A 20,742-nucleotide genomic window follows, 5' to 3' on the forward strand; every position below is an offset into this window, starting at 1 on the left:
TTCTGGCATTGGCGTGCGTTAAATCACTCTGGTGACTTCAGATATCGCTGGGTGAAAGCGTCCCGGCTCAGGCACCCAGAGGCCTTGCCTGTTATGCAGTCTATGTTTCCACCTTGAGAACATCGAGGGTGGTGGTTTGATGAGATTTATATTTTAGAAATGTCGCGCTACCCGTCTAGAGGATGGAGCAGAGGGGGAGAAAAACAGAGAGTAAACACCGGGCAACGAAACCATGGCAATGATCCAGGTTAGAAATGAAGGTTAGAAATGCGGAGCCACCGGGAGCCATGAAGATAAAAGGAAGGAAACGGGTTTGAGGATATTAAAGCAATAAACTGATCGTTTATGGGATGGGAGAGAGAACAGGAATATCTGGTGACTGTTGCTCTCTGGCTTGAAACCCTGGGGAGACGTGATTCCCCTGGATGGGGTGAAGGACTGGCAGGAGCAGGTGAGGAAGGGCACCTGGTGCATTCAGCTGGGACGGCCCGGTGAGGAAGGCCCCTGGGTCCCTTCCGTCATGGTCGAAAGATACTGCAGGTGAGAATCTAAGAGTCACAAAGCCCTTAACGGGACAACGTCAGCAATTGAGAACAGTCACGGAGGGGGCCCTGGGAATTCGTGTGGGCTAAGGTGCAAGCAACACAAGCGAATCTGTCCTCCACGCTGAGAAAGAGCAGTCTAAGACTTGAGAAGAAACTGGAAGGTAGCGTTGCCTCTGGCAAAAGAGAAGAAACTTTCATGGAAAGGAAGTGCTCCTGGCATCAAAGGCTGCCATCGAGGGAATCATGAGAAGTTAGGAACGGATCGAGAATTATGAATAATGTCCCTTTGGAGTGACTTCTATGTATCAGGCACTTCACGGCCCTTTCAGTGTGGAATTGGGGTCCAATAAATAGGAGAACAACCCTAATTTAAATAAGAAGACTTCGTTACTGCACATCTCTAGAAGCCTCTGGAGGGGAGATTCCAGAAATAACAGAACCAAGGCTGGCGAGGGGCAGGCTCATTGTGGAGGAGGCCTTCCAGTCACCTAGAGAACATTATCCATCATCCAGCAGGAGGTAGGAGACCGCATTGGGTAGGCAACCAGTAGTATTGCTACAAAGGATTTTCCTCAGGGCCTGTTCACAGCAAATCTACAAGGCAGAGACTGTGATCACTTTTTGTTCTCAAGAGACAAGACATCCACAGGGGAGAGGAGGTAGAGATGTGGACTTACCCAAGAATATAAATCTTGGAATCAGAAGCCTGATTCCCCAAACTGTAGCTCTTGGGTAGGTACTAATAATAAAGTGACTTCTGCCATGCACCCCTAAATCCCTTTCTTATTGTGTTATGATTAGGTATTCATCTCTCATTCATGCGGTTGTGAAGGTAGTCTCTCTAAATAAACTGCTTTGGCCTTACTTGTCTGTGACTTAAAAAGTTTATGACTAATTATTACCTCACCAACTTTTCACACTTATTCAGAGCTCTAATTTTATTCTGCAAGGGGTTACTCATTCCTTATAATTCAGGATTCACACTCTTGGTAACATCTGTCAAACTCTGGGGTGACCAGGACCGCACCTTGGGTATGATTCACTGTGCATGCACCGCATGGTACAGTGGCCCCTACAGAAGTATTTACTTAGCTTGTTAACAAGTTTGCTGAAGCCCAGCAGCATGTGTTTTATTGATGATAAGATAGCCTGTTTTTATTACTTACTTTTATCTATAGCGTGGCCCATCAATCTGCCACAGAAGAATATTAAATGAGTTTATATGGAATGGGTTTGAAGCTGGTTTATTATAAACAGCTGTGATGGGGTGTGTTAGCAAATTCACCATCCATCTTTCTCTAAAGTCTTTCCAGAATGCGAGGTCACAGAGATTGATTGGCTGTGTTGGTTAAATCTTTTTCCCCTTCCCTTATTTCCCTATGTTTTCTTTCTCCCTCTGACACTTGTATGTCCCCCTTTGATTCACCCCACTGAATTTCATTTCCATAAGAGGCTGAGCTAATTCCTGGGAACTATGACCAATGATGAAATGGGCGAATATTTGGAGAATACGGGGCTGTGGATGGATTATCATCCTCCTAGCTTCTACATCCATCCATGCATGTGTCTGTTCCAAAAACCAAAAGAGAGGTTAAGAAAAAAGAGTAAGGAAAATGAGCAGACACCAAATCTAGTGCAGTGTTGAGGGAATATGCTTTTGGTTCCCCCAGGCCTCCATGAAGCGTGACTTCTTCCTTCTTGCTGAGTAGCTGTTATTCCTCCACTCCCTGGAGGACAATGAGGGACATATCCAGAAACAACAAACAGCGGAAGCCACTGATGCTCAGCAAAGCTGAAGAGCACAGCTACATTAATTGTGAACTCACTGTACTGGGCTGGTGACTCAGCTCTTCTACATACTATAGTCCTTTTAAGTCTTCAAAATAATCTTGCAAGGTAACTAGTAAGAATACTAGTATGAAGAAGAAATTGACACCTGGAAAAGCTGAGTAATTTCACAGTCATAGTGACAGCTCAAAGTTCCAAACCTATACTTTTACTTATCTATATTTTAAGCTCCAGAGATGAGAATGCACAATAATTCTGCTGTTCTGCCTGCCAGATGCTTAAAATAGTAGCCAATAATAATCTCCTTTGAATCATTTGTTTAACACAGATATCTAAATCTTGCTACGATATGTAATAGGCTTGGGTTTAAAAAGAAATAACATTTTCTATCTCTTAGTTAAGTTCCTTTTTAATATTCCAGAATTTTCTCCATGATGAAGGCAAAATTCATCTTGACAAAGGAAGGTCTGGAGAAGGCTTTGGATGCAAGCGGGGACGGGAGCTGGCTGAGTTCTCGTAGTCCTGGACCGGTCTGAGCTGCCGGCACCTGCTTAGGAAAAGCAGGACTTCACACTAGGTCTGATGTTGAAAGGCACAAAGAGAGAGTGGGCCCGACAAACTGGTGAGTAAAGGCAGCTATCACTTATGTATTAAATTATTTTCTAAAGGTCAAGTGTAGGTTGCAATGAAAGATGGAACTCCGAGGAGGCGCGTCTGTGGCTCTGGGTGCGAGGCAAGTGTTTCTGCAGGTCTCCCTCGCATGCTCGCTACCAGCAGCGCAGGGAAGGCATTGAGTCCGTGCTTGGGATCGGTCAGAGCCTCGCTTGGGGGCGCAGGTCAACGGTGGGAAAAGCATCAGACGGGAAGCAGCGGCCTCCTCATCCTTCACAGTCATTGGGGAAAGGGCAGCTGACCATGTCCTCCCTGTCAAAAGCGAAGATAGAGATGAATCCAAACAAAAACAACAGTAGAAATGAATCCCACAGCTCTGTCCCTAAGGGAAGTGGAGAGAAACAGGCTTTGCGCTGGGTTATGAGAGTGTGGCAAGGTCAAAGTGAGAAAGGCTCACACAGCAGAAAACCCAGGGCACACCTAAAACCAGACTGGCAAGCACCCGGCAAGGGGCGCAGCAGTGAACTGCCAAGGCCAGGAGAGATCATCCCCGACACACAAGCCACAAGCACAGCCAGGGGTATGGTCGGAGCAGAGACTTGGAGGAATCCTTTTTCCAGCAGCCTGTCTCCATCAAAGGCATTACTAGAAGAATACAGAAGCAGTGATGCATGGGTGGAAACCATAGCAACAGCAAAACCTAAGCCCCATTTGGGTATTATTTATTCTTTCTGCCAATGATCAATTCTTAAGCATTGCTCATCCTTAGCCAGGCATGGTGATGCATGCCTACAATCCCAGCACTTGGGAGACGGGAACTGGGGAAAAAATAAATTTGAAACCAGTAGGGCAAAAGTTTGAGGGACCCTTTCTCAATCTCAAACAAGAGAAGCTGAGCGTCATCCCAGCTATACAGGAAGCATAAATAGGAAGGTCATGATTTAGGGTGACCCAAGGAATGAATGTAAGCTACTACTGAAAAAATGAACAAAAGCCAAACGGGCCGGGGACATGACAAGTTCTAGAGAACCTACATGGCCCTAAATTCTGATATATACACTGTGTGTGTGTGTGTGTGTGTGTGTGTGTGTGTGTGTGTGTGTGTGTGTGTGTGTGTGTGTGTGTGTGTGTGTGTGTGTGTGTGTGTGTGTGTGTGGCCTCTCCTCCATTTTCATTCTGAACTCAGTCAGCCCTGGGCCAGGCCTTGAGCCCTCATCGTGAATTCCATTGCATGTTGCATCTCCTTGCTCCTCCTTGCTGCGTCCTGGCCAGCTCTGTCTTCGGTGTCTCCTTTCCGCCAGCTCTGACCAGCTGAGCTCTCAAGGTTCAAGTATTACATTTTCTCCTATGGATATTCTCTCTGGTGTCAGTTGATAATACCTTATTCTTGGATAGTAATTTTGGTACCTCTTTTATAGCTTTAAACATATTAAATATACTCCCTCTATCATGCTATGTCTGAGAAATCCAGTGTCTGAAGTCCTGTGTGTTTCACTCTATAATCTGATTGTTTCTGATGGCTCTTATTTAGGACACCTTGGTTGATCTATGATCTTTAGTCTCCTTTTGTCTCTCCTCACCTCCCCCCTCTCTGTGTGTTCTGTTCTGGGGTTTGAACTCAGGACCTTGTGCTTACAGGGCTGGTGTTCTGTCACTCGAGCCACACCTCCAGTCCTGCCTTTAACTGGTTTACTGTCTGTCTTTTAGATGGGGTATACAATTTTCCCCTCTGGGGCTGGCCTCAAATAATGATCTTCTAGATTTTTGCCTCCTGATTATATAGGGTTACAGGTATGAACCCCTGCCGTCAGCTCAGTGAGCAATTTTGTATGTCACTTTGCATAGAAATGACTCTAGTGAGGGTACATTCTTCCAAAATAATTTGAGTTTATTTTAGTCAGATGGTAAAAGAATACAGATGTGATACCATGTAAAAATAAACATTTAAATTTAAACTTGCTTTTTTATTAAATGGATAATATTAATTTTAATAAAAAAGAAGGCCAAATTTTAGTAAAAAAAAAAAAAAACAAATTCCCAGAGAATGATATATTCCTCTCTCCACCCCTGCCCACCTACAGCAACTCAATATCAAGGCCATTTTCCTAGTGAACTTTCTTCTTTCTTCTTCTCTTTCTTTTTCTGGAAAGCTGGTGGCTCTTTCGGGTTCTGGATTTATTTGCCTCCCTAGCTGAGTGTAATCCAGCAGGCGAAGCAGTCACTAAGTCAGCAGGAATGAGTTGCTGTCTCCACCACAGCTGGTGGACTCAGAGCTTGCCTGCCTTTAGGGTCCCTGCTTGTATTTCCCTGTATTTTTGTTCAGTTGAGATCAGTCACACAAAAGGAAGGAGCAGAATCGAATTGCAGAGACTGCTGGAACTCTGCTACCTCAATCACTGGAATCGCGGCCATCTCTTTGAATTTTTTGGTCAGCTGTAAAACACAAATAACGGTGATGTGTCTATCAAACTGTCATGAGGAACCTTGACTGGCATCGAACTAGAAGCAGCTACTGCAAGTTTAGAAAGTAGACTCTCCTGGGATAAATGCTTTGAAGTCTTTCAGATTCCAAGTTGACTGCTTTCCCTGCAGACCTTCCGTCCACTCAGCCACGACGGGGAGTGACAAAGAACCCTGGCCTGTTCCCACTGCTGCCTTAGGAGCAAAGGTGGGAGAATCCTGTGTCCTTCTCCGAAATAATTCAGTGATAGGAATGGCATGTGTCTGATGTACAACGGTAGAGAAAATAATAATAAGAGAATGGGGATTGATTCGTGAATGCAGCCTCTCCCTTCTCTAGCATCCTTTTGGAGTAATTGATATCAAATTATTGTGAGTATCAAAACCACTCAGGTCAGGACTGTTTTCAGTGGCAGAAATAACTTGCCCAGAAGTTCTGATTTAGCTAATCTAGGTTGAATCCTGGTGTCCATAATCTTAGAGAGATTTTGGAGTCCATTTCTACGCATTTTAACTGCTCTATGACTGGATTCCCTCCTCTTGCTCAGATTTACACTTACAATGTGAATGACTTTCTCGTCTGGCCAAATCCTGCTGTACTCTAAACACTGGGCTGAGTTCCATCGTGGTGTTTTAAAGCAGAGGCTCCACACTTGAGTGTGGGCTCTGGAATCTGGTGAAATGACCTTGAGGCTGCATTTCCCAAGCTTTGGTCTCCTCATCAGTGAAGGGGGCGAGAGTGGTAGGGATGAGATGTGATTGCGGGAGCAGCGCTCGGTACGTCCCAGGCTCGTTGTGGGAATGTGACCGTCATTTTCCCGGTGGAGGAGCACACAGTGGTTGTGTGTGCAAACTCCGCGTCTCTACAGTGAATGGAGATGGATACTTGGACAGTATCCATCGCTGAGGTGCTGTTTCTTATTTTTTTGAATTACAGTCAGTAATATCTACTTCAAAAGATTCTTGTCACACTGGTGAAGATAATGTGTATGAAGTGCTTTCTGTTTTCCTGATGCTTGTAACCTCAGGAAATATCTGCCATTATTACTACCTGTCATTCTGATCGCAAGGGAGAGCTTGCTTTTCCTGTTTGGTACTTTTATAAAACTTTTTTTTTATGTCATGATTAAAGCACTTGTCACCAGACAACTGTCTCTATGGTTCTCCAATTGGCCTTGCCATGGTGGATGTGTGTGTGTGTGTGTGTGTGTGTGTGTGTGTGTGTGTGTGTGTGTGTGTGTGTGTGTGTGTATGTGTGTGTGTGGTTTGGGTGTACATGGGTATACACATATATGTGTTTGTGTGCATAATGTGCATGTGTGTCTATGGGTGTGTATGAATATATGAAGTATCTGCAGTCTTATGGATATTCAATAAATGTTAATGAATCCCCAAGTCAATCTCAAATAATTAATTCAATTGTTTTTATTAGATCCACAAAGATGAATTGAATCAACCCATAAGACAGCCAGAAACCCTGACTCATAGGTGATCTGATTAGCTTGGAGATGACTAACAACATCTTGAGCTCATTGTACATTTGTTTTAATGAAAGGCAGGAAAGTACATATAAGAAAGTGTATGGGACTAATAGGAAATGAATGAGCTAACGTTTGACAAGAACAAGAAGCCATGAAGGAGAATCTCACATGGTAATGTAATGGCGGTGGGTGATTGGCCTGGTGGCGGGAATCTTCCCTGAGAAACTAACTCCATGTTTTATGGGAATCCAGTTCTGCTTGTCAAGCTTTTGTGAGAATGCAAGATCCAGGCAGGAGACTTGGATTAACTAACTCTACACAGGAGAGCCTTCGTGGCGTTGGATATCAAAGACACTAATGAACAGGCTTAGAGGACCTAATTGGTCTGTGTTGCATGGACATTCATTGACAGAGTTTGGGACCAGCCTACAAGGCAAACCCAGACACCCTGGTACTGTGTTAGATCACGCTGTAGGACAGAGAATTTTGCACTGGCTTGGGAACAACATGTAAGCACATTTCAAGATGTCACCGAGTCGTACGCAGGCCATGGTTACATCGGGGGAAGGTGCTTCATGAAGGAGTGGCACCAAGTTCAGTGGTTTTGCTGACTGTGATTGGATTGCAGTGGGAAGTGGGCAAGTGAGAAGCCAGCTCAGGAGCCCTGCTGGGCTCAAGGGAAGAGTAGAGCATGGTGGGGTCCTCACTGCCCACTGGCCACTGCAGAGGGAAGCAAGAGGAACAGGCCGCAAGGCAACGTGACAGAGCGGGGAAATCAGCCTTACAGGCACATAGGCTAGGGGCAAACCAGTTCTCACCGTCTCTAAGGTGTGCCTTGAGTGTGATACTTCATCTAGCCAAGTCACACCTCCCTAGTTGGGCAATCCGTGATATTTGATCATCTTCACAGCAGCGTACCGATAAGCAAATGGGAGTGCTTGCTTAAATGCCAAGTTCACGGGCAGGGACACACGCATGAACTCAAAGCTGGCCCTGGGTAATCAGTAGCCCAAGCTCTTAGCAAGCTCTTGGCTCCCACATTTTGGCCTTGCCCCTCTGAAGAGCGTGGAGCATAGGAGGTATGCAGAAAGCCAAACTTCTCTGGGGGGTGAACCCCAGGGCGGCCCCGGCTGGATTGCTATGACTAGCACAAGCCAGATCTTTTCTTGATGGTGTGCACTGAAGGAAGGACCTGGGGGGAGGACAGCTCCAGTCGGGTGGGCTGGTGAGAGGCGGTTTCCACCAGCCTCGCTGAGAAGAAGGAGGCTGTGAGTACAGGAAGTGCTGGGGGCAAGATCTCCTCCCCAGAGCACGGCACTGAGGAGCCCACGGGCAGCCAGAGAACACAGCAAGCAGGCCAGAGAGAACACAGCAAGCAGGCCAGAGAGAACACAGCAAGCAGGCCAGAGAGAACACAGCAAGCAGGCCAGAGAGAACACAGCAAGCAGCGGGGCTGAGTGTGGGGGAGGGGAGCAAAGTGGAAGCTGTATCAAGGTCGCTGGCAGGCCTCAGAATTTCCTTGTCACCCCTCCCTTGGCACCCAGTGTGACGTGAGCCCCACCTCCTGCCAGATGGCTTGGTGATTTTGCGGCAGGCTCTTCTGGGAACAGCCTTTGGAGTCCAGGAGCCTTACAGTTCCACGGTAAATGGAGCCCACGTGGCCGGGGCTTGAGTGTCGATTAGGACCCAAGATCCTTTAAGGCTAGTTGGCAGTTAATATGGAGGACCGATTCTCACTCGTCAGCAATCTTGGTTGAGTGTTCTCAGCCCAGGCTGCCGCCACACGGTGGAGGAGCCCTGGCTTACAAGCACACAAAGGTTAGAAGCCTGTCCTATGGCAGGCTAACAGGATGACCTTGAACTCCCAGGACTTTCGTCTGTAAAATGAAAACATTGTTAATATGCCCCTGATGCACATGAACGGATACGGTGAGGTCTCATCTAATACCTGACACTTGTTTGCTGTTCCGTAAATGCCTGTTAGTAATAGCAATGGCTGTATTGTTCACGTAGCCACAATCAAAAGCAAAGAATCGGAAATGCAAAGATTCCATGACCAGAGAGAAGCGTCGTCTCCAGAATCACAGGGAATGACCTTCGAGGTACTGGCTCAGGAGAGATGGTCAGACTGTTACCAATAATAATTTTTTAAAAAGGCAGTCAGCTGGAAGAGGGGCTCAGCTTTGGAACTGCATTTTAATGAGAAGGATTTTAAACTTAGTTATCATATGGCTCATGGGTGTTGGTGATAATTTCATTCATTCCACAAATATTTTCACTGCCTACCATGTGCAAAAGTTTTCAAAATAAGATAACTGACACATTCAGACCAGTGTGCTACATATAATTTTTATTTTTTAGGCAACCAGTAGGAATTGCTTGAGGGAGCCGAAGAAGGTAAAGCTTCCTCAGAACGCATGCTTCTGCGCCCCGGGGTCCCTGGCTGCCTCTCCCTGTCTACCACACATCCTTTCAGCTCTCCATCCTTCCTTAGGGTCTCTCCCTCTCTCTGATGCAGATCAAAACTGATTTATCCTTTCCTGTCTTGTATTTGTTCCCACATATGGAAAGTTGGATTCATTAAGAAAATTCACGTAAACGAATATCTGGAAACATAAAGCTACTAGTTCTAATCCATTTGATCAAATTTTTATATTTCGTGAGTGAAAATGTTGAAAGGGGTGACATTGATCAAGGTGTTTGGTATTCATAAACTGCTCCGTCGAATAGCAACTCCTCTGTACAACTACTTAAAGATAACAAAAATATTTTTAAACATGAATAAAAGTTGAGCTTGAGAGGGCAGAAGGTAATGCCATTGTGTTTCACTCCCTCTTGATACGAATTTGTAGCCATAACATATTAGGGAAGAACAGGTTAGGGCAGGGTCCTTGGTCCACGGGTGGATTCAAGTTGTCCATAAAACTCCAGAAAGTGTGTAGTAAAAGTCAAATGTATGTGCCTTCTTCTAAGAAGATTTTTAGCTTCCATCAGATTTTTTCAAGGTTGTCTAAGATCTTCAGGGTTAAGAGCCATCAAATGCAAGAGGAACTATATGAACTACTGCTCAGAGTTACTCACAGACCTAAATGGTTAACAACATGTCAGACAGAGCCCAGCACGGGCTGAAGCCAACGGACGTCCGGGGACGTAAGAAGTTAAGCCACTTCCACACACTCCAAGATCCCTTCAATTTTTCAGGCAAGGAACAGAGAAAGTATTTCCTTTTTCTTTTTGGTCAGTCATGAGGCTTGAACTTGGGGCCTGGGCCCTGTCCCTGAGCTCTTTTGCTCAACAATAGCATTGTACCACTTTGAGCCATGGCGCCATTTCCGGTTTGGTAGTGATTAATTGGAGAGAAGAGTCCTGCCCAGGCTGGCTTTGGACCACGATCCTCAGATCCTGGCTTCCTGAGTAGCTAGGACTACAGGCGTGAGCCACAAGCACTGGGCAACAGCACTTTCATATTGAGGAGGATCTGGGATTGTATCTCTGAGACACTTTCTTCCCAAGCTTATCCTGGGGGGGGCAATGTACATAAACTGAACACCCCCCCTTTCTTTCTCACTGTGTGCGTGCATACATGGTACCAGTGTCCATTGTTTGGACTCCTTTGACCCCAGAGGGATGAGGAGGTGGTATCTGCTTTTCTTTCATGAAAAGTACTCTCATTTATAGCCTTAATATCTGGCTAAACCATCTGTCAGGAGTTGAGTGTTCCCTGTGCCTTTTTCTGGCAGACCTGGGGGAAATGGGCTAATTCATCCATATTAATGCTCTCTAAACAAGTGGCTTAGCAATATTAACTCTGGGAGCTGATTCTGTCATTTTATTCTAGCACATACGTTTTTCTCAGCGTTTCCCTTGGAAGTAGATTTTTTTTCCTGGCAGGATTCATTCTCTTCTGATTTTCCACCAATTGCTTGGCTACGCATGTCGGGGTGATTGTTAAACAAGGATCGCATCTTGCTGATGTAGATGGTTTTGTGAGGGACATAGCACCTCTGTTTCTAGTTAATCATGTTTTGCCAAAGGAGTTCTGTGTTTCTTTTAATCTTTTTTATTCATTTCAACACTAGCTTTTGAGCCTTTTCTATGTACCCTTCCTGACTGTAAGCAAACAATGGCAGAAGCCAGCAGATTTGGGGGTTTCATATGAACTACTAATTATAAGACAACAATGAGATGATTTCATGAAGAGAAGAAACTCTACACACGTGTTATGATAGCCCAGAGAACAATTACATTTAGAGTGATCAGGGATGTTTCAGACGGGAGGATGCATCTGAGTTGAGCTCTTACGGCCTAATTAGTCAATAGGCATCACTTTCTGACGCTTCCTACAGAGAATTGTGTTCAGCGGCTTTATAGGCATTTTCTCATTTCAAAGAAGAACCCAATAAAGTAGGCTCTTCCCCAATTCTACCCAAATTTTACCTAAACCGTGCTCTGGATGATATTTGAAATGGGTTTAGCATCAAAAATCTATGACTGAGAATCCACCTTCCATTTGGATTTGAGTTTGTCTGGTTCTTGTGGGATTTGGGAAGCTGTGTATTGGAAGTTCCATGAATGATAGTAAACATTCTTTATTATCTTCTACTACTTTACAACTGGATTTACTCTAGAAGTTCAAATCATTTCAGGTGCCAAAGGCCCTCATCCAAGTCCAGATCCCTCCTCTTCCCGCTCCACCATACACCTGCTGTTGTGAGCAGGTTTCTAACAGGAAGGTAGTGGGCAGCTTTCCAGGCTGCACCTGCGTGCTCACTGGATGAGCAGGAAGAATGGAGTCAAAGAGCACAGGACGGAGGAAGTCTAGGAACAATGAAAGGATACTTCCCAAGTGAAGAGCAGTACCATACACCAGATCACTCCTATACCTGAGCACTCTGGGTGCAGGTAACTTTGATGCCTCCTAGTAATCTTGAGAACTGTTTCTTTGTTTTGTTGTTGTTTTTGTCAGTTGTGGGGCCTGAACTCTGAGCCTGAGCGCTGTCCCTGGGCTCTTCAGTGTCACTTCCAGCTTTTTTTTTTTCCTGCTTATGTGGTGCTGAGAAATTGAACCCAGGGCCTCATGCATGCAAGGCAAGCGCTCTACCACTGAGCCACCTTCCCAGCCCCGAGAACTGGTTTTTATTATCCCAGTTCTTACAAGAGAGGAGATTTAGGTTGTATTTACTTCCAGGAGATATCAAATACCATTGAGGAGCAGGAATTTGCTGTGAAGTTCAACAATTTCTTTCCAGCCTCTCTAACCCATTAGAGAGAGGAAAGATGTTTATGGACCCGATCAAAGACTTGGTGAGGTTTCTTTCTTTTCTTTTATTTTTTTCTAGCAGCAGAGTTTGGGACTGGCTTCACACTTGCTTTACTGGCTTGTTCACTCAGTTGGCACATCTCCAGCCCAGCTTTTTTCTTGGTTACTTTTGTTTGTGTGTTTGCATTTTAGAACAGATTTAAAAATTACCTATAGTATCTGCATCTTGATCAGTGCCACCCCTTGCTGGTAATTTTGGAGAAAGGGTTTCACAGACTTTTCCGCCTGGGCTGGCTTCAAACTCAATTCCCTCAGATCTCAGCCTCTTGGGTAGCTAGGATTACAAGTATGAACTAATGTGCCCAGGTTGCATGAAGATTTTAAAGGATTTGAGTCAAAATTTAGGGATAAGTCTCTGTCTTTGGAGTTTGGATTTGAGGAGTTTCTAAGCTTTGTGCTAGACTTGCCATAAACAAAACAAATGTTCCTTTATCACCTTTTCAGGAAGTGTCCCAGCTCAGGAAGTATCCTGGCCTCAGTTGGGTTGATCCAGGATATTTATAAGAGAATAAGAAAGGAACAGTCATATTACTGCTACCTAATAGCTCAGTAAGAGCTCAATTCAGATGGAATTCATTCTTAAATCTCATTTGTTAAGCAGAGAATCAGGCTTCCCGAGGGAAGTAGAGAAGAACTCTGATTTCAGGACTTGGGAGAGACTTTGCAAAAGGTACTACCTTCTCCATCCTAGAAAAGTAAAAATAATATGTTTCTCAGTTGGCCATTTTGGTAGACTAGCTTTTAGCCTACACTGTAATTTATAGAGCAGCAATCTATAATAATGAGCACTCTGAAGAACCAACTGGCAACCATGAATATTAAAATGTTACTCAGAAATTAAGCATTATTTCTAAACTGAAACTGCTCAGTGTTCAAAATCCTATAATAGCAACAATGAATAATAGGCATTAATTAAAAGCCAATGTACTAGTCTAAAAATGGGACTTAAGGGTGAATAACCTAACATTTCCACCTGAGGGATTTTATAGTCCAGAAAAAGTCACTAAAAATAAAATTAGGCACCACAGTAAAGCTTAGGATGTGGTGTAATAGTCTTGTGAAATGTGAATGTCTGGGAGGGGGCTGTAGACAGCTTCAAGGGCCGGGCAAGGCCTCAAAGGGAGGTGGTTGAAGCTGCAGTCTGCAGGTGGGAGTGGGGACAAGGACATTAAGAGTGTTCTCTCTGCCATGAGATGAGGCACGAGCAGGAAGGAGCAATAATCACAGAACTTTTTTAAGGTACTTACAAGTAATGCAGGGGACTGTATCATAGGCTCTCGGGCAAAACGAGAGCAGACTCTGAGGAGACAGCTCATAATCTTTCTCAATAACCTCTTCTTTTCCAGATGAATAATTTAACAGTGGCTTTAAAATTACAGGGACAGAACCATTGTTAATGCTTAAGGAAAAGTGTGGTTTTGCAAGAATATATTTGAAATATAGAATCAGTGAATGCTGGTATTAGAAAAAGCCTCTCATCTCATGCAAATTCCCTAGTTTAATAAATAAAGAAATAAGCTCAGAGAAATTTAGTGACATAGCCAAGATCCCTAGTAATAAATGTCTTTGCTTTAATAAATGTGCAAATACTTGGGTGGGGAAACAATGCTATTCAGGAGGACAACAATGAGATGTACAAATCGTTATGTCGAAAAATGAACTTTACAACTTTGGTGGTGGGGGGGGAGGATTGGGGGGAGGATGAGAAGGGATGGGAAAGGGAAACAAAGGAGGAGGCAACAATGCTTCATAAGAAATGTACTCATTACCTTGCCCATGTAATTGTAACCCCTCTGTACAGTATTTTCACAATAAAAAAGCACTTCTTTCAAAGCTACGTATAGTATTCTTAGAATTCCAGTTAAAGTGGCAAAAAATATTTTTAATCAAATAAAATCATTTTAACCATGATTTTAACAATCAAATGAAATCATTCTAGAATTAGTGACATTTAAGTGCTTGGTTCATTCAGGTGACTATTTCTTAGGACATCTCAGGCAGAAACAGAATGAAAGAATGTTCACCCTTTTTAATAACGCACAAGGTACTTTGTATGTCACATCCCACTTTTAATGGCCATGGATGCATTTTAAAAGACATCCTTTCCAGAGAAAGTGCTCTTGTCTTTAACCCTTCTCATCAGTCTGACAGGTGGCTGACAAGCAGATCCAAAGTCCTGAGACAAAGCCTGTCATGAAGGGGAAACAGCAAAGCACCACAGTCAGCCCTGCCTCAAAGCCTTCTTCCAGCACCTAAAATGTTCCTACTGTATTAGATCCTCTTCCTTCCAACTGCAGTAATAATTCATGCTTATGTAACATATTCCATTTCAAGAGTTCCCAGGGACATGCTAACATTACAGTTCTTGGTTCCTTTCTGATTAGCCATGAACGAAAGCTCTGGTTGCTCAGGAAGAGTTCTGCCCTTTCCAGTTAACTTCACCATTGTTAAACCAGGGGAGGGGTCTGCCCTCACCGAAGGCAAAACCTAAGCGAGGGAGGCACTCGGTCAGTGTGACCAAGGAGGCATTCACAGAAGGCTTTGTTTCCTTGTGAGCAGGGCTGTGGAGGCTCTCAGAGTTTGAAATCGTGGACTTCCTGAAAGCCACATTGTGACCTCTCATAGGTCTAGCTCACGTACAAGGGGGAGTGTTACCTGTCACCCAACTGTGTAAGGCAGCACATATGGGAATGGCTGAGTATGGGGCGCCTTTCACAACAGTGCAATCTCACTTGTAGGTTCAAGTAATCAGAGAAAAGAGACTACGTATACGAAGGACTAAACATGAATGCTCTTCAATACTTCCACATTATCCCAGTAAGTATTGGGCCTAAACTCAGGCTCCCTCTCACTATCGGGAAGGATGTGACCACTTCAGATCTTGTTCTGGTGACTCCTAAAGGCATTTTATTTAGGGGGAGACAGACTTGAAATGAGGAGAAGAATGAAGAGTCCTGTTAACTCATTAGTGTTAGTCTGTTTCCTCCTGTCTCACCCATGCAAGATGCTGATCCAACTACGGCCACCAATGTACCAGATTGTGAACTGAGCTGTAGGCATCAGCAGGAGGGTGACTGGTCCTCTAGCCCAGTAGACCGCAGAGTTCAGATACACTGGGGTCATCTTTTCAACTGGTGATAGATCAAAAAACTCTTCTTTCCAACCCATGTCTTGGGAGGCATCAAACACCCTTGCTTCTGAAGATATGTAATACTTACAGAGCCAAAGATTGAGAGTGACTGGTGAGGTCATGGGCTTCAGACTCCCAATTTCAGACAGCAGACACCGGACCTGTGCTTATTGAATATCAACAATGTTCCAGGGGTGATACTATACACTGGGAAAATAGCCATGTGCTAGAAATTGGCCCTTCTGGAATGTGCAGCCTAGAGCAGGATGTCAGATAGCATCAGATGATGATACAAGGAAGTGTAGAATGACAATTGGGACAACGATCGCAAAGAGGATCTTACAACAATGAGGCAGGTAGTTTTCTGAGTCAGAGCGGTCAGGAAGACTTGCTCAGGGACCAACATCTGGAGGAGAAGGAGGTTTCCTGGAGCAGGGAGAAGGGATAAGCATTCTGGGCAGAGAGAAGAGACAAATTGATTGTCGCCTCTCGTTTTCTAAGTCCCCCTTTGAGCTGGATGGGTCTGTGAATGAGGCCAGGACGCAGCCCACGCAGCTCCCGAGCGATTCCCGCGTTGTGTTGGGATTCAGTGTGAGAACGCAGCTTTGTGTTCCGGAAGACTTCAAAACAGACCCTTCCCACTAGCTAGCTGACCTCGGGCAGGGTTGTCTTTAAGCATCAATTCCCTCTTATAAAACTGACAGGATGTGTCCCTGAAAAATAGGAGGCTGACATTCCATAGAACAAGTCCAAGAGTGTTTGCCGCCCTCAGGTGGGCTGTCATAGCAAGCGGCTCTGTGAGAGGTGTTTTCTTGGCTCATGCCGGAGAAGACCTCCAGGGACAAGGTCCATGAGCCCTAGGGACAAGCCTGGCCATCCGTGTGAGGACAGCTCTGGGGGGATTTTATGAAAAAGATTTATCTTTGACTTCCTAAGGGCAAAGATCGCCAAACTCCGTGTTTAGACAGAATGCTTTGAGAACTGAGGGTTAGGAGTGAACACCCCAGGGCCAAAGATAGTGATGAGCCACCAGAGCTCCACCTTGCTAGTCCCGAAGTGGTGGGGAGAGGAAGCTGGTGACTGGATCCACGCGGAGGCTTCCATCTTGGAGGATGGCTCTGCCCAGCAAGCAGAGCGCATGCGCAGTTCATCTGCTGATGCTTCTGCTTCTTGTCTTTCCACACGCTGTGAGCACAGAGCGCGCTCCACTGGCCAAGCCCAGCCAGAAACCAGGGCCCTGCAGGAAGGGACCCAGAGTAGGGAAAAGAAAAGAAATCCTGAAGTAAACAAGAGGCCATCTGGCATGTCACCTTGAAAGAGACCTTGGGGTTTTGTTGCTGTTATCTTAGTTGTTGAACTATGGGGGTATGCTCTGTTCCAAGTGGGTTACATGTACTAGATTACGTAATGTTCATGGTATCTTAAGAGTGAAGTATGCTCATGGATGTGTGAGCACCTCTCTCTCCCTCCCTCCCTCCCTCTCTCTCTCTCCCTCTCCCTCTCCCTGTCTCTCTCTCTCTCTTTCACACACACACACACACACACACACACACACACACACACACACACACACACACACACACACACACGGATTGGCAATGCAGAAGATATGTCTCAGCTTCTATTAGTGCTGCTTTGACCGAGGAGACATGAGCTCGCTGACGCAGCGTTGGATTATTTTGGTAGGTGTTAATATTGCAGCATTTTAAGGCACGGGGTAGAAAATAGGCCTCATTAGCGTGCAGTGTGTGGAGCGGCGGCTGCGCCAGGGATGGGAGAGGCTGAGACGCTGCTGCCCTGGCTGCGGCTCTCCGCACCGCACTGTCACTGTCTGCGTGGGCCGGGAGGTGGCGAGTGGGCTCCTGCGAGCTCCGCTGTGCTGCAGCGCCCTCAGCCCAGCCGCGTGCCACAGAGCCCTGACGCACCTGCAGTGTGACCAGCCACCCGGTCACTGGCAGAGCCTGCCTGGGGTCAATGTCATTCTTGGGAAATCAGAAGCATTCCCAGGCAATAAATAAGCACCTTTGCCTGTGGTCCTGAACTTTGCTATGCATGAGGTCAAGGTAGACCTCATTCCAAAGGCAGACCCGGGGCTCTGTCGCCAGCATTCAGCCTGGGGAGGGAGGAAGGTGCTGTGAGCGGACTCCTGCGGGAACTGTCTCAAGTGTCTGGCGCCCTCCCTGAGTCAGTGTTTTGGAGTGAGAGCATGTGTCTAGAGCTGGCAGAGACTCGGCTCCCCAGACGACTAGACCAACAGCTAGAATAAAGTGCCATGCTGACAGGAAGCTAAAGAACACGGCCACAAACCGGGAGCCCCTCCGTGTACGCACACCTTAGTTAAAGTGTAATCAGCTTCAGTGTGACTCTTCGTTAAAGAGTAAGCCAGGCATCATTGGAGGACAAAGCAGAGCGAAACAGTGCTGGAGGACAAAACCAGCTGGGCGATGGGAAGACATCCTATCTTCTCCAAAGACGAAAATTACTTTAAGGAAAGTGACTGCTTTTAAATCCTGACTGCTGTACCTCACGCAGGAAGGCTGCTCAGAGAGGGGAGGGCTGACGAGAGGTAGCTTTTCCAAGTCATTCCAGAGTCCACCATCTTGTCTAGCTACAGCGCGTGTTCAGCAAGCCCTGAAATGTGAGGTCCTCAAGAGACCTAGCGGAGCTTCTTGGGACTGAGCAGGAGCGTTGGCGGGTTCGAGGGCTTCACACGCATGGATATCTCATCTACTTTTCTCAACTTCTGGGTGCACCTCTACCTTTCAGTGCCTCCATTTTTTATAGTTATATTTCTTTTTTTTAATAAGTTTTTATTACGAAAATACCATACAGAAGGGTTACAATCACATGAGCAAGGTAATGAGTACATTTCTTATCAAGCATTGTTGCTTCCTCCTTTGTTTCCCCTACCATCCCTTCCATCCTTTCTCCACTACATCCTCCCCCTCCCCCCCCCCCCGCACTATGTACAAGACATAGTGTCTTGTACATCTCATTGTTACAATGGGTCAACCTGTATCCCTATTTAAGCAATTTGTTCCATTTTTAAACTGATAAAACAGACATCATCAAGCTAGCCTTACTACTTCCATTCATGCCAAGATAAACTCAGATCATGTTCAAATGAATATTATACTTGCCAGTCCAGGGACCAGGAAGAATTGTACCCAACAGGGTGTCCAGGGGGCCAAGAGGTCACACCTAGAATGCTTCAGTGGATTTTGGTCTGCTATAAATAAACCCAGGAGTCTATGCTATTCCCAGCAAGGGTTTAGCAAGATCTACTCCAATCCTGAAAGTATAAAAATAACTGTGTTTGAGCAATGACTTGGTTCTTCAGGCCATCCTCAGCGTTCCATCTGAAATCAGAGATTAGACCATATATTCCAGATCTCCCAGAAGAGATTGTATGTCCACGGAAGCTATCTGATAAGAGTCGATTTGGGTTTCAAACAGGATCAGTGGAGTGGGCCTTGCACAGTGGGTTTGCACAGCTTTCAGAAGAACCTAAGCCTGCAAAACAAGTGTTGGTGACAATGTGGGGAAAATGTGGGTCTCTCAGACATTACTGTTGGGGGATGAAAATTGTACTGCTGTTTAGAGAAAATGGTAGTTCCTGAAAGGTTTTAAATGTAAAGTGATCATTAGCCCAACAAATCTACTCCTGGGTGGATGAAAACATCTACATAAAAACTTTTATGCCAGTGTTCATAATACCCAAAAGAAGAAAACAATCCAAATGCTCCTCAACTTCACAAATGCATAAAATGCAGTATCCACAGATATAGTATATATCCATATATGGATATGTATATCTGGATATAACTATATATAGATATAATATATATGCACACACATTAGAGTACAGTATTTTGTAGCAATATAAAGAAATGAAGTGTAGATGTATGCTACAACTTATTTCACTTAAGTAAAAGAAGATGGACATGAGCACAATAGTCAACTGTCTAGAATATTAAATCCACAGAAACAGAAAACTTCTAAAGCGATATAGGATTTCTTGTTGGGTGACTTAAGTGTTCTAAAATTGATTGTGATGACGGTTGTATAACCGCACCATACTGAGCCTTAAGTGCAGTTATATGGTATTTGAATTGTACCTTAATAATCTCAATAAAGCTATTGAAGTAGGAGGGGAAGGGAGAGGTGAAGAGGAAAGAGGAGAAAGAGAAAAAGGAGAAGGAGGAGGAGGAGCAGAAAAAAGAGGAAGGGAAAAAAAAGTAAGCTAGAAAAAGAACAACCTAGTTGAAATCCCTTGGTAAACTTTAAGTACGTTGTCCTGACCTTAGTCTGCCCTAGGAAGCCTTCTCCCTAAGGCCTCCTGCAGCTTCTGCGTCCCCTGAGATACTTACTGCACAGCACAGGATGAGCTGCTTTCGTTCCCAAGTAATAGGAATCTACACCCAGATGGACCTAAAGTATAAAAACAGTGTTTTGTACATATTCCAGAAAGCTCACCAAACATGACAGCTCAAGACAGACAGCATTTACCCCATGTACAAGGCCCTGGGTTCAGTCCCAAGCACTACAGACAGAAGGATGGGGGGGGAGGAAGAGGAGAAGGAGAGGAGGAAGAAGAAGAGAAAGAGGAGGAGGAGGAAGAGGAGAGTTAGAGAGAGAGTGAGAAATCTGCAGGGTATAGGGACAAGGTCTGGAAAATGTTGAAAAATCAACAACGTAGGATAAAGATGAGCTCTTTAACGTTTAACAGAACTCCTAGGAATGCAAGATACAAGCTCTCATGAACATCAAGATACAAACAGAGAACGTCTCCAGAGTAGTGGTCCCCCTCTCCACCCTGGCTGAACGCAAGAATGATGTGACTATTTTATATGAACACAAGAGCGATCTCACTTTAACCACCCTGTCACCTGAGCCCGGCTCGGCGCTCCTGGGCCGCCGACTCTAAGGATGGCCCCGACGATGGATACTTTTCACAGCTTCCCAAGTAACTTTTAAGAGCGGATGGTGCTGAGAACAGCTGTGCCAGCACACCAGACGCCAGAGTTGAGCTTGAGGAGGACTACGTTGCCCGCATTGGCAGTTACTGAGGGGGAGAAGCGGTGGGACATGATCATGCTAAAGAAGAAAATTGAGACTCACACGGAAGTTCAACCTGAAGCCACGTTTCCTCACGCCATAACCATAACCATCAGAGCAGTCGTGCCTAATACACATGAGGACATTCCCCACCCGCCCCCCACTTGCCTTATTTTTATGTATAGCCTTCCTTCTCCCTTCCTGTCTTTTTTGTTGTTGTTGTTGATGGTGGGGCTTGAACTCAGGGCCTGGGCATTGTCCCTGAGCTTTTTTGCTCAAGACCAGGGCTCTACCACGTTGAGCCACAGCTCCACTTCTGGTTCCCTGGTAGTCAATTGTCTCACGGAC

The 20,742-nt window shown here is 45.2% G+C and overlaps 1 long non-coding RNA gene across 1 annotated transcript; it reads left to right on the forward strand.

Moving 5' to 3' along the window:
* The first annotated feature begins 14,955 nt into the window (after positions 1–14,955).
* LOC138818211 (uncharacterized) lies at positions 14,956–20,563 on the forward strand. Its single transcript, XR_011369009.1, has 3 exons — positions 14,956–15,023; positions 16,941–17,018; positions 20,066–20,563. It is a non-coding gene; the product is annotated as an uncharacterized lncRNA (long non-coding RNA).
* Positions 20,564–20,742: the final 179 nt, after the last annotated feature.

This window comes from Dipodomys merriami, unplaced genomic scaffold (genome assembly GCF_024711535.1).
Source record: "Dipodomys merriami isolate MVZ:Mamm:240054 unplaced genomic scaffold, mDipMer1.0.p SCAF_72, whole genome shotgun sequence".
Taxonomy (NCBI): Eukaryota; Metazoa; Chordata; class Mammalia; order Rodentia; family Heteromyidae; genus Dipodomys; species Dipodomys merriami.